Below are 19,910 nucleotides of genomic sequence, written 5' to 3' on the forward strand. Positions count from 1 at the left end.
GACACTTCTTTGTCAGTATATGAGCTTGAACTCACACTTGGCATTGTACCACTTGAATCATGCCTTTACTTTTGACATTTTGCTGGTAAATTGGAGATAAGAGTCTCTGGGATTTGTCTGCCCATGTTGGCTTCAAACCAAGATTCTCGGATCTCAGCCTCCTCAGTAGCTAGGATTACAAGCATGAGCCACCAGTGCCCAGCTTTTTAGCTAACCAGGTTTTGATCAATCTGGATACTAGCGAACTCTTCAGGGCACAGCTCTATGTACTGGAGCAAAGGTACCATACATCATATGGTAATAAGTCTCGCTTGTTTTTATCTTGATCAGCATGGGGTTTCAGCTCAGGGCATGGGCACTATCCTTGAGCATTTTCCAAGGCTAGGGCTCTACCACATTGAGCCACAGCTACACTTCTAGTTTTCAGGCAATTAATTGCAGATACATGTCTAATGGTCTTTCCTGCCCTGGGCTGGCTTTGAACCTAGATCCTCAAATCTCATCAACTTGAGTTGCTAAGACTATAAGCATCAAGCATCAACACTCAGCATCCATATTGTTTAATAACTCAAAGCTAGCCAAATATATTTTTCAAAAATATGTACTTTTTGATGCATGTGGAAATTCTCTTCTGTGTAACCCTTCTGGAAGAAATTATTTTCTTGGTCCTTAATGACCTGGGGCCATAATCTTGTGTCATAATGATATCTAATTTCAATTGAGCCATAAGTGTTGCATAATGTAGAGTTCTGTTTGGAAGGAAAAGATATATGTTCTTACTGCATATTGTTATTTTGCTCTCCCTGTGAAGTACTGTGACTTCTTTGCAGTTTTATATGTAGTAGTTTGTCTGGCTTTTGTTTCCTGGTTAGATATAGTGCCTCTATTGCCATAGATTTGTCAGTCACTGTCTTTGGTGTATCTCTGAAATATGATGACCATGTAACTACTAAAAATTTGCAAGTGGTATCTTGTCTGATTTTCATTCCCTCAATAATTCACATTCACTTTCTAAATTCCTCGATAACATGCATTTTTATGCTGCTAATATTTCCCTGTCTTGCTCATTATTATATTATCTATCTATGATAAGATGAATTAGTTTTGGAAGAATACTATTGAATACGCTATTGTTAAATAGCTAGTGGGAGTATTATAAGTAATATTGTTTATCATATGGAAATTTGATTCACTATAAGAATTACAAAGCACTTCCCAATTTTTTGACAATTGTTTAATTAAACTTATTGTACAATAAGATGGAATTCTAATTATACCAATCTATCTTGAACAAACCATGTGAGAAGCATTGATGGATCTTTCTACAATGTCAGTGTTAAGTATTACTTTCTAGCATTTAAAAAAATTATGAATGAATTATTCTATATGAAGAAAGACACATGGGAGTTTTCTGCCTTGTTTAGTTTTCTCCACTGTACTGTTAATATTTATCATCTATTAGTTTGCAAAACTTTTTTTAATGTGTTACACTTCCAGGTATTTATTTTTCCAAGGGCTCCCATAATCTATACATAAATAATTTCACAGGAGTAGGAAATGTGATAGGTACTATATTTTTGTTAATCTACATTAAACAATTTTACATATTTTATTGGCCATCTTTTTTAATACTATTAGTACAAATTTAATGTATATTTCTACCTTCGATGATATTGGGTCACTATTACAGCAAATTTTCCTATTTTTGTTGGACTATGGATTTTCTTAGTGATACTATGGCTTTTATCAGAGATACTGTACACTAAAAATATGTGTGCTTATTTTTTCTTCTGAATTTCTATTGCGAATTATATGTCAGGCCTATTATTCACTGACATTATGAAGCTATTTCTGAACTGCATCTCATTTGGCTTTTGAAATTTTTTTCATGTTTCTATAGCTCTCATTTTGCATATTTCTTTGTTGGTTACTCTAAGAAAGGAACTTTTTCTCTGAAAATTATCTCTATTTTCCTGAATATGATTTCACATGTAGTTATTTAAGGTCCAGTTTGCCTTGGTTTTAGGTTGTGCCTCATAGTGTTTTCTCTGTTGAGACTTAGTAGTAAATGTGAAGAGTATAGGACCTGATTTGGGTGTAAGTTTCTCCTAAAATATGATCTGGTGTTGTGTAGAGACTTGTGATAATAATTTAAAGGCTTGTAATATATCATAAATCATCTGGCATGGCCAATTGTTTTAAATTTTTTTGAACAGTTGAATTAATTCTACATGGATAAAATTCTTAGTTCACCAATCTATTCTGAGCAAATGATGTCAGAAACATCAATGGATCTTTCCACAATGTCAGAACCTATCAGGTAACAAACATATTCAAAAGCTGTATCAGGGGCTGGGAAGGTGGTTCAGTTGTAGAGTGCTTGGCTTGCATGCATGAGGCCCTGGGTTTGATTCCACAGTACTACAGAAAATGCTGGAAGTGGGGCTGGGAAGGTGACTCAGTGGTAGAGCACTTGTCTTGCATGCCTGAGGGCCTGGGTTCAATTCCTCAGCACCACATAAGCAAAAAGAAAAATGCTGTAAGTGGCGGTGTGGTTCAAGTTGTAGAGCGCTAGCCTTGAGCTAAAGAGCTGAGGGACAGCGCCCAGGCCCAGAGTTCAGGCCCCACGACCGGACCCAAAAATATAAATTCTGGAAGTGGCATTGAGGTTCAAGTGGTAGAGTAGTAGCCTTGAGTTGAAGAGCTGAGGGACAGTGCTCAGGCCTGCGTTCAGACCCCACGATTGACAAAAAAAAAAAAAAAAAAAAAAAAAAAAAAGCTACATCCATTAACTTTGGAATAACTTAAATTTCCAAGCATGACTGAGGTTACATGATAGTCAAGATATTGCCAATACAAAGCTCTTATTTCCCCAAACTTAATTGCTAATATTAACTCTCAGATCATACAGTAAAATTCACCTTTATATGGTCCCTGCTATAATTTTAGCAAACTGTTATATTGTTCTTTCATAATTCTTAAAAATATAATTTTCCTCTTTATCTCCCTGTCCCATCCTTCATATGAAAGAATTCAAGATTGTCTTTAAAACTCCTTATTTTACTGAACTTGGAAGTAAAAGAACACTCGGTACAACAAAGAATTAAACTATAAAGATTGTTTAGCCTTCATATCACAAAATAAGGTCACTCTGATCAAAATTACACATAAATAAACATGTTAATAATGAAGTTTGTTGTACAAATGTGTGAGGATTGAAATTAATGTGAAATGATCAATAAAATTCTAAAACCTTCACAAAAGTAAAAGGATATTCTATTTTAAAAATGTCCTTTAACTCCCAACCCACTAGACTGTGCTTGGGGACAGCCCATGGGTCCACATTTTGCCTGGAAATAATTAGTACACATTTATTTCTTTATTTATGAAACCCAGATCTCATTACTAGTACAATTTTGTTGAGTTAGGGGGACTGAATTTCAGGGTTTCAAAACTCTTAACATATGAGTATGTGATTAACCATTTATATTCATTGTAATACACTACCCCAAAATTTTTGCTCCCAAAATCTCTTGGCCATTTCACATCCCAAACTGTATTTCATCCACACTTTCAAAGTTTCCCAGAATCTCATCAATTTGATTATTGTTAAAATTAACACCAAGATCTTTATCATAATCTTATAGTATCCAGATCTGCCTGACTATCAATACAGTAGGCAGTAAGTGTTTGGGCAGGTGGAAAAAGGAAACTATTGTTTAAGATGATGTTAAAATACAATTTCTAATAGTGTCCTTTTACATATGAAACAGATGAGTTTTTACTATCTACATTTCTATCTGTAGTCTGATTTGTTTAGATCCTAACAGATTTACCCACTAAGTTTGGCTGGCAGCAATATAAAGGAGACTCTAGCTAACCACTCAAAACTATTTATAATACCTTCTGCAAAACAATTCCAAAGATTTCTGAAGCACATCATCAGTTAGACCTGCAGCAACAACCCCACTTTTGCTACCAATTTGCTATATTAACTACTTGTCTCTTCACTGTGACCAAATGCATCATACAATCACTTAAGATGGAAAAATATTATATTGGTTCCTAATTTTGGAGATGTTAATTAATCAACCAGGGAAATAAATGGTAAGTTAAAGGAGTTCACATCACAGTGGCCAGGAATCACAGAAAAGGGAACACAGGAATTGGGTCAGGCAAGATATACCTTAAGAAGATATCCCTTGGTCAATGGCTTCTTCTAATTATGACACAATACCAAAAATTTTGAGAGAAGGAAAAACATTTGCTAGGCAAATAAAGAAAAAAAGAAGCAAATATAACATGAAACACGGGGAAAGTTAAGATTTCCAGAGCATAAAATAAAACCTTTTGCTGAGGAATTGGCCATAATATCCCTTAAAGCCTGAAAAAAATTAAAAGAAGACCCCCCAGAAGGAAGGTCCTGGCAGCACTGGCTTTCTTGCTTTGAAAAATAATCTCTTCTTAAAGGCCATGGCCTACGTTAGAATATACTTCCCTTCCAATCCTGAGGAAACAAAGTCTGAATGAGCACAAAAATCAGATTTGAGTATACCACATACACTCTTTACAAGATCTTAGGCAGATTAAGGCTCACCTAGAGAATGCTCAAAGATCAATTTAATATTCTAATATAAAGGCTCAGTTCTCTATCAAATCAGTCCTTTTAATAATCTATTCATGGTTAACAGCATTTGTTTTTAGGATTTCTCTCATAGGTACATATGACCTTTTTCCAGACGATGTACAATGATGTCCAGCTCTTTTCTGATCCTTTATGGTGTAAAATATAGTTTCTTGTCCTTTGTCCTTTTAGCACAGGACATGTGGTTTCTCTCATCCACCTTATGGTACTAACCTGTCAATCAAAAATCAAAAAGTGACTTAAGATCTTTTCCTAGAGAGAGGTTTTTGATGGTTAAGTCTCTAGTGGATCCTCTTTTTTAAAAAATTAACCATGTTTTCTTTCTCTAACTCTGGACAAACTTTGTGGTTCAATGTTCCCAGAAAGGTATTCACTCCATCTTTGTGATACTAGTTAAAGCACAAACAAATCTGTCTAATCTTGTTCCTCAAAAGGCATTTTCTCTCTAATTTTAGAGAGGCTCTTATCTTGATTCCATTCTCAGACCTTAATTTTTTAAATAGTAATTATTTTATGATTAAAGAATTTTTCTAATAATACCCTAAACTAATATTTACACATATTTATTTTTGTGTTTTCACCAATCAAGCAGTGTGTAAAGCCTTTGTCACTAGAATTAATAGAAAACAAATACTTTGACCGTTTTTCATTTTTGAGCCAAATATTTATGCATAATTCAAGTACACATATATGTAAGCATTTTTAAATGGCTTATTTTTAATACATAATGCTATTAGAAGAGTTGGACATCATATCTTAATCAGGTTTAATCAAAATACAGTCTTTCAGAAATTAATAATGGGGAGATAGGGGACAAAGGGTACAATTTTAAACTCAAGTGTCAAACAAGGTTTTGAGATTTGGTTTTTGACAGCGTATAGAGATTTTAACAATAACTTTTGCATTAAAAATACCAGTATAAGATTACTTTTCTTTCTAGATACAGAGCATTTTATTTTCTTTAATAGCAATATAGTATAATTTAAAGGTTGTTTCAAAGACATTTTAAACTACTAACATGACATGACAGTGAAGAGTACATATAGAGGATATGCTTTTTAAAAGACTGCTAATTTTGTATAAGGAAAAAACTTGAAAAGAGAGAAATTTATCTTAACTAGTTATCTAACAAAATTAAAAGATATATCCAAATGTTAATAATAATAGAAGGTCTGATAATAATAGATAATAATAGAAGGTCTGAGTATGTTTCCAAATAGAGATTAGATAGAACTTACAAAATTTTTGCATGTGATTAGATTGGTTGTAATTTAAATGATTATGTATAAATCAAGGTTAATATAATGAAGCTAAACTAGCCACCAATTCTTGTCTATAATGGTGGTATGTCTTAAGAATATTGTAAAACTGACAGAAAATATTACTTATCAAAGTAATTCCCTCTGTACTATTAATTAGTGTGTCAAGCTACTGACAACCTGAAATCTGTCTTATGTAAAATTCAATCAAGTGTCTGTATATCTCGAGGCCTTTTAGTGGTCAGCTTACAACTAAGTATATAAAATTATAATGTTAATTGTTGCTGTCTGTATATTTCAGTTCTCCAAGTAGGAAACTTTTGTAGGATACAAAACTGGCAAAGACAGGATACCAAGCAGATACCCTTTAAATTATACCACACAAATCAAACTTTGTGCATGTATCCCTAATTGTACTCCAAAAATTTACTGGCAACTAAAATGATGTCAATCAGAATGAATATTCTAAAATACTATATACAATGAAAATAATTAAACTGTGTATTCTGTTGCTCTTTTAAATTTTAGCCACAGCTACTCTTGTATCTTTTGCTATTGCAGATTAAGTCTTATTCATATTTGCAGTCAGGACTACATAGGAATGTTTCTTACAAGGAATTATTTGTCAAAATTAGCTTTTCAAACTTAATGGGTTCAAGGTAATTTTGGCTTGAAAGTTAATTCTATTAACTCACTGTTACTGAAATTTGGCCAATTTTCTTGACACAGACTCCTTCGCAATTTACCTGTGTGAATCCTTGCTCCAACAATGGATTACACTAACTGGAATATCTCATCAAAACAATGAACAAAAACACTGACTCGGACAGTACCTCAGAAACAAAAGGGACCAGTTATAATAAAACTTGTCCTGTTCAGGTAAGAAGGGATGCTCTAAGATTGTACAAGTGACTACTTGTAATAGCCCTTTCAGAGTTAACTAAGGTTGATTGTCAAGAACAAGAATTCATAAGCACTGCCACCTGATCTTTATGCTTATCTATGCTCCCAGGATAGGGAACTTGTGCCCTTGCCTTTCTGTTACTTACTATTTCTACAGCTCCAGGAAAAACCCAGATTCTCCTTGCCCTATATATGCTTTCAACTTGAAATAACATCAAACCTCTAGTAAAAAATTTTTTTTTCCTTTGGCTCTAGCCTACAATGTGTTGCTAGAATAGCCAATGACTTATTCTAAACCATTATAAATCTACAGGAACAGATTGACTCCCTAGCAGTTGTGATTCACAAAACAAAGAAGTTTTTAAATATAGAAAGTGGAACACAGGGGAAAGGCTTGGGATGTCAGAACCGATGGAGTTCAAACCAATAAACAATAATTCACAAGGCCTGTCAACTTAAATAAGCTACATAAAGATGGCTCTCAGTGGAGATTCCTGATACAGGTTGTCTTGAATACTACCTTTCTTGACATCCTCGCTTTGTTCAGTAATTCTGACAACATTTGTCACCTCTATTACCTATCTGATTGTCAAATTTGATTCTTCTAGATCAGAAGTCCACCAAGTGGCAAATTGTCATAAAAAAGTAGCTTCATAGAAACTGCCCTTCACAATTTTACTCTAGTCCATAGGAACAACACATATACTGCATGCTATATGCCTAAAAGACCCTTCTTCCTGGAAGGTCTCAGACTGCCTTACTCCACTCTCCCCTCACAACAGAAAGTAGCCTGGAACAGTCATTCATTGTCCCTATTCCTTAAGAGCAAGTTAAGTTTTCCATCAGAGAGGGAGAATTAGCGACCAAGGGAAACAGGAATTTAAGGATAAAAGGTGAAGAGTGTAACATAGTGGCAGGTAATGCATCCAGTTATGGTACTTCTTATTCCCATAGTATTTCTTTTTTCCATAATACTGTTAGCTCCTGCTTAAATGCTTCTCATGATGCCCTGGGTGAACACACAACCAGTGACAAAGTAGGGACAGGCTATCTACAAGCCTTCAACAAATCTGTACAAAGCTAAGAAGAGGAAATAAAAGAGAAACCCAATAATATAAAAGCCGCTCTCTGAGAGGGCTCCACTGGCCTCCTCTGGGTCCCCTCTTTGGATGAAAAGGCTCTATTTTCCATTCATACCTTTCCTTTCATTTTCAAATAAACTCACTCAGTTTATCTCAATTCTATAATATGTGGAGGGGAATAATCTGTTCCCTTAGATAACATCTCAAAACAATGCTACCAGATAGGAACCTATCTCTGGTAGACATTTTGTAGTAAAACTATAACAGTATGTTTAAAGCTAGTGAACTGAATCCACAGCTCCCAATTTGTTTTTTTTATTATCTTCTCTTGAATGCTTACTCCAATATAATAATTTATCTTCTATTGCATGATTAAATCTTGTTTCTTCATTCTAAATCTTCTAACCTTTCCAACAATGCATTTTACCTTTTTCTAAATCACAATGGCCTCTCATATTTTGATTTTTATAGCTATCTATGGAAGGATGTTGAACCTCAAGACATAGGCTATGTATGTGTATGAATCTTTTTGGTTTGCTATCTTTTGTGTTGCCTAGCATTTATTCCTATTTTTCTCCCCATGTGAAGTTATTTATTTGTAATTTTATATGTAGATGTTGATATATTAAAATAAAGAATGTGATCTGTCTGGTAAGTAATTCTATATTTTTGTTGACTAGTGTCAATCATTTGACCACTTAAAAAATTGAGGATTAATTAAATCAGGACTCATCTAAGTTTCTATTTCAAGGTCTTTTAAATGGTCATTATATAACTAAATATGTAACACTATAATGCTAATTGTGACTGTCCATATATTTCTGTTCTGCAAAAGACTTCTAAGATACAATGCTGAAGAAGACAGTATACCAAGCTGGTACTCCCTAATTTAATGACACTACAGCAAGCAAACATGTACCGATGCATTCCTAATTGTAATGACATAAGCTTAGCAGCACCTACAGTGATGTCAGTCTTAATATACTAAAATGCTGTATGCAATAGATATAACTTGATAGTTTAGTCTCTTGCTGCTTTCAAACTTTAACCATGGTTACTCAAGTTATTTCCCATGGAAGATTTAATCATCTGATGGATTTTCAGTCAGTACCACAGAGGGATGGCTCTTCCTGTAGTAGCAAAAGAAAGACTACATGACAGGGATCAACTCTCCCTTTTTGCTACATTTTTGCAAGCACAGTCCATAGAGGGCTTCACCTACAACCGTACTAACTATTCACTATGCTCCCACAATAATCAACATACCTGTTTCAACCCTAACTACCAACCTCAAGAACAATGATTAAATGTCCATAGTTTTTTTAGTGACCCAAACAAGCCTGGGTATAATATCTAAAAACATTTCTGTTTGGGACTTCTCACATGCCTAACCTGAAAAATTACCTATAAGCTAGATGAAAATATATGTATGAAGAGCATACTAGTTCTTAGCTCGGCTGTGCATACTATGAAGGTATCTTCTGCCCATACTAAAATTATAGGAAATGGACAAATTGGCAGGGAAAACAAAACTACTGCCCTTTACCAGAAAAAAAAAAAAAAGGAACTTCTGACTGCACACTAAGCACGTGAAAATTTCACCCAAGCAGGGGACAGGAAACTCAATTGGCATTCAAACTGATTTTTTTAAGGGTGGGGGTAAGACCTAATATGAGGATCCTGCAGCTCAGGTCTGTAATCACAGCTACTCAGAAGGCTGAGATCCTCAGATCTCAAGTCAAAGTCAATGTGGGCTTTGAGAGTCCTTGAGATTCATCTCCAATTAACCGCCAAAAAAAATGCTGGCAATAGAACTGTGGCTCAACAGGTAGAGTGCTAGCCTTGAGAGCTCAAGGGCAGTGCCCAGGCCCTGAGTTCCAGCCTCAGGACCAGAACACACACACACACACACACACACACACACACACACACACACACACACACGTAAAACACACACACACACACACACACACACACACACACACACACACACACACACACACGTAAAGGTATAATGACCTTACTATATTTCAAACTTCTCACAATCACCCATGTGAATTCCTAATACAAAATCTTTCTGTCATTATATGAAAAATTGTGGTGTGAGTTTCTTATCTGTATAAAGGTTAAAGAACTGCTCTTCTAACTAGCTAAGTCTATAACCAGACTGAAGGTCACTATATGCTATTTTTGTGAGGATACCAACCTGGAAGACTATTGGCCATGGACAGAGAAAGAGCTGGATCATAGCACTCCTTTAATAATCACTTGCCCCAACCAGGAAAAAAGTGTCTGATTTAAAAACTTCTATTATCAGAAATTATTGTACCTCTTCCGCAAAAGGCCAGTTCACTAATTCAGTGTGAGGTTTAACTTGGGTAAGACAAAAGTTTTATAACACTGCCCAAAAGACTCAATTATGGAGAATTCCAAATCACACAGAAAACCCCAATCTCACCCTCTAGTCAATTTCCCCAACCTCCAGCTGGCACCCAGGTGAACACCCAAGGGATGCACTCTTACATACTGTGACTCAGCAGCTGATTTCTTGCATACTATTCACAATCAGGCTGTCCTTCTACTTGATTCCGTCAGACAGTGTAAGAAGTTGGAAGTTCTCATATATAAACAAAGAGTAAAAGAACACAAGTGGGGTTCCCATAAAATTAAACAAAATATAATGAGCACATCATTCAGTATTATGGTTCTGCCTCTTGGGCAGAACAGTTGTGGGACTATTATGCCCTGATTTGTATGCTGAATCACATTATTTGGCTCCACATGGAAACTGTGATTATAACTACAAGCCCATAACACATAGGCAAAAAAATAGCAAAACAAAGCAGGCAAGGTAGTATATCAAAACCCCTTAGCATTATACTATTTACTTGCCTCTGAGGAGGTGTAGGTAAGAAATTCAACTGAAGTAACTATTATTTACAAATTAGTAATAAGGTAAAGGTTATAAAAAATCACAGACAGGATGATGAAGACTGCCCATGAATACATCCCAATTCAGAAAGTATGAAATCCAAATTATCGGCATGGAGGGTAGTTCTCTGCCTTGGATAGATTAAATAACCTGATACAGGCAAAGATCCTTGTCTTGGGAGCAGGTATATTATTACCCTGCTCAGTTCTCTTGATAGTGTGATCTATCAAAAACCATTATGAAGGTCATTTTAAAAAGACAATAACCCATGTAATGAAGCTACGAAAATACAAGCCTCTAAATCAGGATGATGAACTTTGATACTGGTTAGGTTGAGGCACGAAGAAAGAAATGTAATAGGGTATAGAAAGTCTAAGGGACAGGGAACAAGTTTTACCTTGTCAAGACTAGCCACTATTATAAATTGTCTTTTGTCCTGTTAGAGCTACCCACCACTTAACACCACCAACTCACTCCTTCAGGACTTATTTGCTGCATTTGTGAGTTAGAAATTTTCCATTGCTAGCCCTTCTATTCTTTGATAATCACAATAGATAATGCTGTCTTTCTTCAGTAACTGCCTTACAAAAGCATTTAATTTAGCCAAGTATCCTTTGTTCCAAGCCTCAGCATTTGGGCACAAGTCAGCTTGGGCCTCTGGAACACCAATAAAACTTGCTTCTTGAAAAGCCCTGGTGTCCTAGTTCTCTTTTTGGGTTTCCCACAATATCACAAGTACTTGTCAAAGCTTAACTTTTTTAACTTAAAGTGTATTAGGTAAGATCTGCTTGGATGCTATTTCTATTGATACCTCCTTTGCTTAAATTTGATGAAAATAAATTTTTGGCAAACTCTCTCTCTCATTTGACCTGTCAGTCTCTCACATCCAACATGGGATCACATCAGCTGGAATATTTTATCTCAGCAATATAAAAAACACTAATTGGAACATCACACCAGCAAAAAGGACAAATCTATTAAGACAAAGTTTATCTTATTTTAGAAGGGACCGTACAAAGACATTATGGGAATAAAATGTTCAAATAAGAATGGATGCTGTTAATTTCCAAATGGAGTCAAGCTTACTTGCCTCTTTGAAACTACTAAACTCAAGAGGTGAAAAAAAAGTTCCAGGCACTGGCTTGTCCTTGCTCTTTAATAAAATGCATGCTAGATGAGAGCTTGTGGCTCACACCTGTAATCCTAACTACTTAGGAGGCTGAGATCTGAAGATTGCAGTTCAAAGCCAGCCTGGAAAGGAATATCCGTGAGACTCTTTCTCCAGTAAACCACCAGAAAACTGGAAGTGGCACTGTGGCTCACAGGGTAGAATGCTTGCCTTGAGCTGAAGAGCTCAAGAATTTCAAGCTCCATGACCAAAAAAAAAGTCAGTAAGCATTATTACCTGATGCTAAAGCCTGTCAACCCCCCAACTGACTGGAAATACACACTTTTACATTTATGTCACTTCCTATTTCCTTTTTTTTTTTATTTTGTCGGTTGTGGGGGCTGAACTCTAGGCCTGGGCACTGTCCCTCAGCATTTCAGTTCAAGGCTAGTCCTCTACCACTTGAGCCACAGTGCCACTTCTGGTTTCTTCTGCTTATGTCGTGCTGAGGAATTGAACCCAGGGCCTCATGCATGCAAGGCAAGCACTCTACCACAGAGCCACCTTCCCAATCCCTCACCTCCTATATCTAAAACTAGGTTTCAGCACATGTAGGAACATGTGCACCATTTTAGAAGAAGGATATCTAATTTGAAATACATCGGGCCTAGTTCCAGAATCATAACCCAAATGTTTGTAAACTTATAAGGACAGATTGACTCCCTGATAACTGTGATTTCACAAAATAGAATACCTTTAATATATTCAATGGGGAAAAGGTTTATTCCATGCTAAAGGAACACTTTTGTTAAAGAGTAAGAGATTGTTACAGGTCTAATCTAATATCCACATTAATTCAAGAGGCATCTCAAATTAGAGAGTAAACTATTAAGAATGGCATATTTGAGAACACACCCGATTCTGATTCTCTCCATTGCTGTCTTCCCTAAGATCCCTATTTAGTATAAAAATTCTGCTAGGACTTTGTCCCTATATTCTTTACCTACTTCATGGGTTTGTTTCATCTAGATTGGAGTCCGTCAACCAACAAGTGGCCATTAAAAATAGTTAAATATAAACGGGTCTAGCAGTTTTACTGTGGTTCATTTGAACAGCACACAAACCACATGCTGTCTACCTAAAAGACACTTCTTGGAAGATCCTAGACTATCTTAACCCCTCTGACATCTCTCAGCAGAAAGTCATTGTCCCTGTTTCCTAATGACACTTACAGGTTCCCATCAAAGGAGGACTGAGAAACGAAGGTAAGTATAGAAAGTAAGGGCCATAACATAGTTACAGATACCATGTGTCCCAGCATGGAGTTTTATTCCCCTAGTTCTACCAGCTCCTGATAAAATACTTATTCCCATAAAAGCTCTGAGTTACTGCTCAAATGCTGTGTTCCCACTAAACTAGTGCAGACAAAAAACACAAATGTATAAGCCATTAACCAATCTACCAAATACAGAGAGTGGAGAAAAGGGAGGAACTCAATATTATAAAAACCACTCTCTGCAAAAAAAATCAATATATATACTAAAAAATTAAAAGTGAGGAAGCAATGGTTGAAAGAGGTGGCCCTGATCAAGACATACTTTATTCACAAACTGCTTTGCTGATTGACAACGTCTTTGTACAACTATTTAGGACACAACAATTTTTTTTAAAAAAAGAATCCAATGTATATTCTACACAATTAAGAAAAGTGAAGGATGGGGTGGATAGGGGAGTAATGGATGAGAATGTTGAAAGGGATAACTGAGGAAGATATATTATATCCATAAACTGCTATGTTAAATGGCAAGTCGTTTGTACAATTACTTAAAGATAATAAAAGGAAAAAGTAGAGAAAAAAAGTCCTCTGAGAGGACTTTACTGCAATCTCCCCTACAGACAGATAATCTCCTTACTTTCATTTCATGCCTTTCCTTGTACTGTCAAATAAACTTACTCTGTTTACCTTAAATTATATCTTGCCTTTTAATTCTTTAATAGGTGGAGAAAACAAATCCATTCCCCTATACAGCATCAGTTTCTGCAGCTCCCAAAATACACTACCGGATGGGTACCTAAGGATATGTTGATGGTTTCACTTATAACACATTGTTTATAGCCAGTAAACTGAATACACACCTCCTCCAAACTTGTGTATCCTCTTGATGTTCTTCAATTTATTTTATTCTTATATTATAATCTTTCATTATATGATAAAACATGTCTCTTTTCTCAGTCAATATCTTATCTAACCTCCACAATAACAATCCAGTATTTTATATTTCTTTTAAATTTTCTTTCACCCTCATAGTCATGTAGGTTTCAACTGAAGGAAAAGCTTCCAAAAGTCATAGTATATGTAACACTAATATTGAGGGTGAAATATGAAATATAAAAATTTTTGAAATAATCAATTAAGGAAGAAAATAGGAGTTTCCTTAAAACAAGAGGAGGTACAGAAATTTAGCAAGGATGTTCAGTTTAACCCAAGATTCCATACAAAGGATAAACAGAGTCTAGTAGACATCAAATATTGAATTTTATGCTTCCAAAAAGTGGAGAATAAAACCATCCAAGTAAAACTCTTTACACAAACAGATACTGACATGGTTAGAGTTCTGCTGCACCTGCATAAATCCAGGTGTTTTTTTTTGTTGTTTTGGTTTTTTTTGGGGGGGTGTTAGGTCATGGGGCCTGAACTCTGGGCCTGGGCACTGTCCCTTAGCTCTTCAGATCAAGGCTAGCACTCTACCACTTGAGCCACAACACCACTTCTGGCTTTTTTCCCCCTGCTTATGTGTTGCTGAGGAATCGAACCCAGGGCCTCATGCATGCAAGGCAAGCGCTCTACCACTGAGCCACCTTCCAAGCCCAGGTGTTTTTTTTTTTCTTTTAAATCTCCTGGTGTGTCCCACACATCTTCCACATTTGCAAAAGCAAACAAAAACAGTAAAACAGCATTTGGAGGTATGAGAAAATCCATGGCACAGACAGTAACAGCCATTCACTGAGAACAACAGAAGATCAGTAAATAAAAGAACTGTATGCTGTACCCAAGGAGAATCTCCATGCTACAACAATAATTATACCATCAGGTATATCCAAGAAAAAAGCCATGCTAATATTCAAGGCAAGTGAATCACACTCCCCTACCCAGCCCACAGCACTCACTAAGATCTACAGAGCCAGAGACAGGGCTGCTAAAAATTCACACAACACAAAACTGCACTGACTTAGTGGGTCCCAGAAGTTATCACTGCCAAATAAAGTTATAACCCAGTTCCCCACATAACATATCACATATTTATAATGTACTATGTGATTTTCTTTTGTTTATTTGGTATGTTCTTCCCCCACGGTATAACCCCTGTTTTCACTGTATTTGTTTCCGGTTCTCAGCATCTTGTATATACATTTTTCTAATTTGGGGAGGGGAAGGGATATAATAAAATGCTGAAATAAGGACACAGGTTGACACATTGTAACATGAGATGTACAGGGCACTATGTTGAAAACAAACTTTACAACTTCGGTGGGTCAGGTGTTGGATGGGGAAGCAGTGGGGGAGGAGTTGGGGAGGTGGGAGGGAAGGGATGGTATGGGCAAAACAAAGGAGGAGCTAACAATGATAGGAAATGTACTCATTACCTTACTTATGGGACTGTAACCCCTTTGTACAATCTTTTCACAATTAAAAAAAAACATTTTAAAAAGACCTAACAAAGAAATACAAGAAATATGAGAAAGCTGGAAATACAAAGAGAGAAATAAAGAATTCCAGTGAGAAAGCAGATAAACTGCTAAAGGAAATCCAAGTGATTACAAAGAAGTGAGTTCAAAGGGAACGGGACCATGCAACTAAAATAAATTTTAAAAAGCCACAGCTAAACTAAGTTAACAAGTCATTACGGGACATTAAACATAATCCTGAAAAACAATCAAACTGAAGACAGACAGAGGAAAACATGTAGAATATTTCACCAGCAGAACAGATGATATTAAAGACCAAACTTCCTGAGCTTGACTATAGAGTAGATATAAAAGAGAGAGAGATAGTAAACACACACACCTACACACACACACACACTCACACACACACTCACACACACACACACAAATCCAAGAATTGTGAAAAAATGATTGCAAGAACTTTAGGACTGGATTCAAAGACCAAAATCCCTAATCAATTTTAAGGAAGGAGAAGAACAGATAAATAAAAGCATAGTAAATATATTTAAGTTTCTTCTCAATCAATGAGAAATAGAAGCTCATGAACTTCAAGAAAATTTTACAACAACCAGAAGACCAAATCAAAAAAAATAATCTTTCCACAGATAAAGAATACTCAAATACATACTAGTAACTAGAATATGAGCACAATTTTTTTGTTGTTTTATGCTGTTTATAGGTGATATATTTTTTGTTCTTTATGCTGTTTGCTCTATTAGAGTGTTTACCTGTTTCTTTTATATGTTCCTATTTTTTTTTGCTTTTCATAACTTCTATTGCCTTGAACATTAGTATAACACGGCCCGAATTTATCTGTGTGTACAAACATTACTTTCTTTCCACTGTTTGGTGATTATAATTAACATCTCACCATCCAAGATAACCACAAATTCAGAGTGAAAGGGCAGACAAAGACCTTCGAAGCAAACTCATCTTGTGAAAAGGTAGGAGTAATAATCCTTTTTATTTTGTCAGTCCTGGGAGCTGAACTTTGGGCCTTGGCACTGTCCCTCAGCTCTTTAGCTCAAGGCTAGTGCTCTACCACTTGAACTGCAGCACCACTTCTGGCTTTTTTCTGCTTATGTGGTGCTAAAGAATCAAACTCAGGGCCTTATGCATTCGAGGCAAGCACTCTACCACTGAATATCAGTAAGTTGCCTCATATTAGTAAGAAGTAATTTGAGTGGTCTACATATATGCATGTAACAGTGGCACACCCAAATTCATTAAACACTCACCCATGGACTTACAAGTGCTGATAGATAATACATAATAAAGAAAATTTCATGCTGCACTCTTTATAAAAGATGCGTTAACCAAATAAAACTTAAGCAAGGAAATCTCAGAACTAAATGTTAGTATAACATTTAATATATAAAACATTTCTTTTAGTAACTCCCCAATACATATTGGACTTTTTCCAAAAGATATATCCTAGGACATTCAGTAAGCTAAAAAATGCTGGCTCTTTGAAAAAAGTAAGATTACCAACTTTAATCTAGTATGACTATAAAAAATTAGAGACCCAAATAAACAAAATGAGATATTAAAAAAGAAATGACAACAAATATCAAAGAAATACTAAAGACTATATAAGTATTAGAGTTTTCAAAAACCTATACTCAAATAAATTGGAAAAACTTATAAGAAATTCATAAATTTCACAAGGCATACACACTGAACTAAAGACAAGAATCACATGATTATCGCAATATTTGCCAAAAAAATCTTTAACAAAATCCACTACATCTCTTTATGATAAAAGCTCTGTTGAAGCTAGAAAAAGAAAATACATACCTGAACATAAAAATGTCTGTCTGTGACAACCTACAGCCAACATTATACTAAATAGTGAAAATGTAAAACCATTTTTTCTAAAAAAAAGAAAAAAAGGATGTCCACTTTATATGATCAAAGCACTGCAAAAGCTATGAATAGGAGTAATAAACCTGAACACAGAGCAAGCTATCTATGACAAAACTACCATGAACATTATACTAAATGGTACAAAACTAAAACCAGTTTCTCTAAAATTGAGAACAAAACAAGAATGTTCATTCTCTCAACTCCTTTTCAGTACATGAATGGGATTCCTATCCAGAGACATGGGTTCGATTCCTCAGCACCACATACGCAGAAAAAAACCAAATGTGGCACTGTGGCTCAAGTGGTAGAGCACTAGCCTTGAGCTGAAGAGTTGAGGGACAGTGCATAGGCCCAGAGTTCAGGCCCCACGACTGGACCCCCAAAAATATTTGTATGTATAAAAATCTTCAATATATAATTAATTTTTAAAAAAGTTTTTAATTCCTCCTAAATCTTCTAGACACAATTTTCTTTTCACTGAAGAATTCTGTCAGAGGATTTTGACACAGTGAATAATTTTACAATAAATGATGTCCTAGGAGTTGGAATATATAGTTTTAAAAAGTGGCTTGGGAAAATTGGGAGGGAGCAAAGGAAGGGGTGACCTTGTCCAAAAGAAATGGACTCATTAATTGCCTTATGAAACGGTAACCATTCTGTAAATCTTAATTATCAAAATATTTTTAAATATGCCAAGTTTAAAAAAAACCTCATAGATCTAAACATTACTCACAAAGCACAACACTTTAAACGAAAGCACATGAAACTTCATGTATTTGTGTCGCTTGGAAAATGACTTCTGTGTACACTTAGTGGGTTTTTTTTGTTTGTGGTTTTAGTTTTGTCTTTGGATTGTTGTTAGACTTTGTCATTGATGTCATGAAGCTTGGTCTCAGCCTTGCCGCTGTCACTAAGCTCTTTAGTTCGAGGATAGTGGTCTACCACTTTGAGCCACATCTCTACTTCCAGGTTTTGAGGACTTTTCATGAGTGCACCACTAGTGCCCGGCTACACTTCAGATTTTATTTTTTTTTTGTTGAACATGGGGCTTGAAGTCTGGGCTTGGGCATTGTCTCCTCAACACTCTACCACTTGAGTCACAGTGCCACTTGCGGTCTTCGAGAGATAAGAGTCCCAGGGACTTTCCTGCTTGGGCTGGCTTTGAACCATGATCCTCAGATTTTAGCCTCCTGAGTAGCTAGGATTATAGGTGTGAGCCACCAGCACCTGGCCACTTCAGTTTTTTATTAGGAGATAATATACAAAATTTATTTTTTTAGTAAAGGTTTGGCAAATAGGAAGCAAATGTATCTCAAGTGATGAAAGTTCATGTGTGAACTCTATGAAGATGCAATAAATAACCTAAATAACCATTACTTCTGCTATATCTATTCCTTAATCTCTTTGAACATATTTCTTTTGGGACATTATTTGGATCAGTTCTAACCTGGGCTACAATGTCACTCATTAAGCTCTGCTCTCCTGGACCCCTCTTCTCTAGACCCTCATTCCTGAATCAACGTTATTGGTCTCAATTCACAAAGCCTCCTTGCAGCGATATCTGTAACTTTTCTCTGACCAAAGAGCTGTTTCAATGAGCATCTGGACACACATCTACCCTGTAAAGAACTGTTATCAGTCTGACCCATGGAACTTGGCTGTTTATAATTGGCTTCCTGCTTAATGGAAATTCCAATTTCTAAAGACTCATTCCCAATTCCTTCAGCAAATAAGTACCTCAGAATATTTACTCTGAACAACAATCTAGAAAGTGCTGGAATACTCTTCTTGAAAAAGCAAACTGGTAAACACCCTCTTTCTTTCATCATTAACCACTCTTTCTCTTCTTGCAAACATATGGCCCTTTCTACTTACAATATTATCTTATATTGAATATTTTCTTTTCTTCACCCACTTCTTTCTCTTCAAGACATTACACATACATACATGGATATATATATATATATATATATATATATATACACATATATACATGTATATTAACCACCTCCAACTTCTTTTTAAACAGTAATAAATATTGTGTCAAAACACTGCTTTATGGGTTTCTTTCCTTCTTTCCTTCTTTTTTCCTCTCCTTTCTTTTACCTTTCTCTCTTATCTTCTATCTCCTCTGTTTCTCTCGCCCTTACTCTTGTTGTCGCAACCAAAGCTTTAAGGGAAGTTTCAAGTTTTCACTTGGCTTTTGTTTTTTTTTTAAAAATAGCACTCAAACACATGAGCTACACCTCCAAGCAAGTTTTGTTTATCTACTTATTTTGCTTATTTCTTTTTTTCATATTTATTTCTAGTTAATTGGAGATAGATTCTCAACAAACTGTTCAGAAAGGCTGGCTTTGAGCTGTGAGCCTCAGAATGTATGCGTTCCTAA

The sequence above is a fragment of the Dipodomys merriami genome, unplaced genomic scaffold, assembly GCF_024711535.1.
Source record: "Dipodomys merriami isolate MVZ:Mamm:240054 unplaced genomic scaffold, mDipMer1.0.p SCAF_212, whole genome shotgun sequence".
NCBI classification, from domain to species: domain Eukaryota; kingdom Metazoa; phylum Chordata; class Mammalia; order Rodentia; family Heteromyidae; genus Dipodomys; species Dipodomys merriami.